Genomic DNA, 5297 nt, shown 5'->3' on the forward strand with positions numbered 1-5297 from the left:
CCTCCCCCCCCCTCCCTGCTGCCAGCCTGTGGTCCCGCTGGACAAGTCCTTGCCGTGGGCACTACAACATTAACAGGGCCTCTCGAGAGGGAGGCGAGGAAAGGGGATACGGTGCAGGGTCCCCCTCGGCGAGGCGTCTGGGAAAGCACACGGGAATGCTTTGTATTTTTTTAGTCTGAAAATGTTTATATAAAACACCTGGTTACTAATACTGTTCTGTACTTGAAAGTGGCCGAGGGAGGAGATCTGAAGTGCTCTCAACACACACACACACACACACACACACACACACACACGATTATTACGTGTGTGGAGAGAAAACAGGGTACATGATGCATGAAATAGAAAGTTGGGCAAATGGGATAAAGGAAGAAAAACTGTGAAGAAGAGAGGGCAGATAAATATATTTTCAGCAATATGTGGATTAATAAACCGATACATAAAGTGAGCAAGGGAAGAAGAAAGCAAGGGAAGAGGAAGTGGAAGGGAGGTGGCTAGAGAGACACGAAGCTGGGAGAGGGATGGACGTGTGGATGAAGGTGACGGATATGCGTCCTGATGAATGAAGGGACGGGCACATCACACCAGCAGGAGAAGGGGTAGAGGTGATGGCGGTAAGAATGGAGGAGGAGGATGGTGGGCAAAATAACAGAGAAAGTGATAATAAGAGAAATGGCGACAGGCATGGAACTGGGTTAATGGCGTCACCTGGTCTTAGCTCAGTGAATCCTCTCAACAACACTTTGAGGGGGTACGTCCCCCTTATCACCAGGAGCAGGATTCGCACGGAGAGATGGAAGGCCCAGGGTTCAACCCCTGCTGTAAACTAGAGGCGCCCGAACAGCGGGGTGCATGGCTGTGTGGTCTATTCAGAAAGTGGGGGAGGTGGACAGAGGAGGGAGAGCAGGGAGAGGAAGAGTAGAGAGGGCAGTCGGATGGATGGGTCCCTGGCCAGAGACATGGGAAGAAGGAGGAAGGAGAGATGCAGGCATAACAAGACCGTGAGGCTGGGGAGATGGATGGGTGTGTGGGTGGTGGGCTGAGCATGGATGCACGACGGGGGGTGCTACAGACGGTGATGTATAAGGAGGGGATGGGATGGGATGGGATGGGGTGGGAAAAGAAGGAGATGCTTAATGAACATGTAAAAACATGGATGGGTGGATGGATGGATGATGGGTGGATGGATGGATGGGTGGATGGGTGGATGGATGGATGAATGGATGGATGATGGGTGATGTGACGGACGGTGCTCTGGGATGAACTGAATAAACAAAGGGTCCGGAGGGAGGGTAGGAGGAAAGTGGGTGGATGGATTGAGAGATCGGTATAAAGTTTCATAACAAAAAATGGGTGAGTGTGTGGGCAGGTAGGTGGATGGACGAATAGCATCAATGGCTGCAGTGAGCACAGATGAATAGATGAAAGGATGGATGGACAGAAGGATGGGTGGATAGATAGACGAACGGATGGAGGATGGATGGATTGGTAAATTGATGAATTCAGTATGTGGAGTGAAAGGAGAGGAGGAAAAGAAAAAGGCAAGAGAATACACAAACGAGATGAATGGGTACATGACCAGTTGGATACATGGGTGGATGAAAAGGGAGGGAAAATAGACAAAAATGATAGGGGATGGATGGGTGGGGTCAAAGGGTGCAGATGAGTGAAGATGCATGGAAAGGTGAGCGCGATGAGCAGGCACTGGAAAGTGAGGTGCAGCTAGAAGAGCAGCGGAGAGAAGGGATATAGACGGCTCAAAGGATGAACAGATGTACTGACGTGTGGATGGGGGATGGGATGGGGCTGGTAAGTAAAGGGGAACGAGTTACCGAGAAAGTGAGATTAGATGAATAGTTAAGTGAACTGATGTATAAGGAGGGGATGGGATGGGGTGGGAAAGGAAGGAGATGCTTAATGAACATGTAAAAACATGGATGGATGGATGGATGGATGGATGGATGGATGGATAGATGGATAATGGATGGGTGGGTGGGTGGATGGATGAATGGATGGATGATGGGTGGATGGATGAATGGACAGATGGATGGTGGGTGACAGATGATGGAGGGTGGGTATGGATGGATGGTGCTGATGTTCTGAAGGAGGGAATGAGCAAATATGTACATACAAAAGCTGACACAGCATCCTCCCCCCATCTGTCCTTTCTGGCTTTCCTGTCATTGAGAAGTTACACAGCCTCCTGGGCCCACTGAGCTGCTGTCATGTCCTGGTTACATTGGCTCCTCTCCTGTCACCATCCCTGTGCTGGGTCCAGCCGCATACCCTGTCGCCTGGACCCCTGCCCCAGGCCCCTAGCTCCTCTCTGCCTCTGGCCTTCTCCCACCGCCTTCCTCCTCACTGACAGCTCTGCTCACAACGCTCCCTTCTGCGTTTCACAGGTGATAAACGGCGAACCCTCACCAGTGGTCCCCATCCTTCACTGGGCGCCTCCTGCCTGCCTTTCCCAGACCGTCTTCCTCCGCTCCCCACAGAGCACAAGGGCCTGGCTGTTCCCCGACTGCCTCACCCTCGTGTCTTTCTGTTTTCTCCTTCGGGAACACCTGTCCCCTCATCTCTCCTTCAAGGCTAGAAGCATCCCACACCAACCCCAACCTCACCCTCATCTTTCTCTGAAACACGGGGCTGCTCATTTCATCCTGTCCTGTCCATGCACCCCCAACCCAGCACCCCTGGTCCCTTGGGTGGGGCACTGATGGCAGCAAGAAGGGACGGGTCTGGTGGGTGGACAGCCATGGCTGGGATGGGGTGTCTGCGGGGGAGGGGCTCGGCCGAGGGAGTCAGTGGAGTATTTGCAGAAAAGAGACCTGGTCTTACCTAAGCCCTCAGGCTGGGGGAGCAGCATGTTGCAAACCGAGGTGTCACAGGACGGCTGGGCTGGGGCGCTTGGTGAGGCCAGGGGAGGGTGAGCATGGATCTCAGGGGGCTTCCAATGCCAAGCCAGAGGGTACTGAGGGGGGCAGTGGTCATGATGGGCAGCTTGTGCAGATGGCATGGGCAGAGAACTGATGCCTGTCTGCCTCCCCCGGACACTGGGCTGAGCAAAATCAGGCTGTACCCTCGTGGCAGACCCAGCCGTGAGCCGAGCTGCCCAGCGACGGGGGAGGGCTGGACGGGTGGCGTGAAGGTGGATAAGCAGATGTGTGAGGCAGGGACACCCACAGGACGCCAGCCTCTGCCCGGCCCACGTGGGCTGACGTGAGCCTTGTGCTGTTTCTATTTGGTTGTGAGCGATCAAGGGATGGGCTCAGGGAAGCAAGGGGGCATCTCAAGAGCTCGCTGCTCTGAGGGACCAGCTGGGAACGCAGCCAAGGCCTCCGGACCCCGAGCCTGTGGGTGCCCTTGGAGGGGCCATGACCGGCGGCACATGCTGTGGGTGCCACAGGCGGGGAGGTGCAGCTGGTGGACAGATGGACGCACTCGCCAGAGTGAGAGCCCGAGACGCCAGCTCTGTCCTCCCCGCCCGTGCGGAGGCAGCTCACCTCGCGCGCCCTCCCAGGGGAGCCCCGAGCCTCAGCCCCTCACTGCCCACAAGGAAGAACGCAGGGGAGCAGCCTCGGATGGAGTCGTCGAGCTCCTCCTGCCCCTCAGAAGCACCAGCTCCGACAAAAGCTGCACCATCCTGACCTACCTACAGCCGCAGCAGATGGGCCTGCCCCATGCCAGCCGGCCGCCCACGGCCAGGCCCAGGAAGGAAGGGAGCTTCAGAACAGGAGCCCCTGCTGCCAGCCCATGCCACAGGCTGTGGGCCCCAGAGGAGGCCGAGCAGGGGCTGGCCTGGGAGTCTCCACCCCCAGCTCCCAGGGACCCTTCCCTTTGCTGCCTCTGCAGCACACACACACGCACATGCACACTCACACACACGCACACCTCATGCACTCAGTGCACATACGCATGCACACACAGACGAGCACACACCTATATGCATGCCCACACTCATGCACACTTCCAAGTAGATGCACATGTATGCACTCACATGGTCGTGCATGTATAAGTATACAAGGCACACTCACACCTACACCACTCATGCACACATGCTCATACACATGCAATTCCACTCACACATGCATGCACACACACACCTCCATGCATGCACGCACTTTGTGCACACATGCACGCTCACGCACATTCACTCACATAACATGGTTCCACGTGGTGGAGCCCAGGACCAGGTACACAGGCCAGAGTTTGAGGGATGAATGGCAGTCAGCCAAGCTGATGCTGAGGGTGAGTCAGGAGGAGGGAAAGCCCGGTGGTCAGATGCGCGGTGCCAGGGCGGGTGGGCTGACAGAGGCAGCGACAGAACAGTCCACGTCCTTCCACCCCCCAGCCTCTGGCCCAGCCCCTCCCCTCCCTGCAGCCCCCATGGGCCCCTCCCCACCCCCTCGGTCCCTGCCTTGCTGGTCAGCTGCAACCAGTAGAATGAACCGACCTGGGCCATCATATCTGGGAAGAGGGTGATCCGAAGAGACACAGGCCAAGCCCTTCTTGAGCCACGGGGAGATGGGGGCCGCCTCCTGGGCAGGGCTGCAGCGGCCCTGGGCTCTCTGTCCGTATACACACGTGTACCGCTCTCTCCACCTCAGGTGTGAGCGGTCACAGTTCCCTCCTGCGTTCTGTCTCCACCTTGCCCGTGGTGGGGGGCCTATCTGCTCCTGGCCAGCTCCTCTCAGAGCAGCGAGGGGTTCTGGGGGCCATGGCCCTGAGCAGGCTGTGGGCTCAGAGTGGATGGGACAGGACGTGCTCACGGTTCTCTCCCTGGCTCCTGGACACTGGACCAACTGTCTAGAACCACGTGTAGAAGGGGGAGGGGGAGGGCCATGACTGGTGACCAGTCTGTGTGGCCGCCCTCCACGTGTCTGCCCTGTGTCAGATTCCCCAGTGAGGGGTTTGGCAAGGTCTCTAGGCGCCCTGACATCTCCTCCTCCTGTCAGGGGGGAAGGACTCCAAGGCTCCTCCACCTCCCCATCTGTCCAGGGCAGCTGTCCAGGGCTAATGCCCCTGCCCACGCCCCCACCCCCACCCAGAGGTCAGGCCCTGGGCCCTGAGTCCATCCCCTAAGCTGGCAGCACAGAGACCCTGGCCCTGTGGACCCAGAGCCCAATCAAGACCCTGGGAGCTTCCCAGCTCAGCGGGGGGCGGGGGGGGCAGAGCTCCCCACACCCTCCTCGCTGGCCTCCCCGTCCTAGTCCTCAGCCCCCTTGGCTACACCTGCTGCACCCACGACTTCTCTGAGGGGGGGGCAGAGCGGTGCAGCCAGGGCTCTTCCCCCCCTG

Source organism: Myotis davidii, unplaced genomic scaffold (assembly GCF_000327345.1).
Source record: "Myotis davidii unplaced genomic scaffold, ASM32734v1 scaffold880, whole genome shotgun sequence".
Lineage (NCBI taxonomy): Eukaryota > Metazoa > Chordata > Mammalia > Chiroptera > Vespertilionidae > Myotis > Myotis davidii.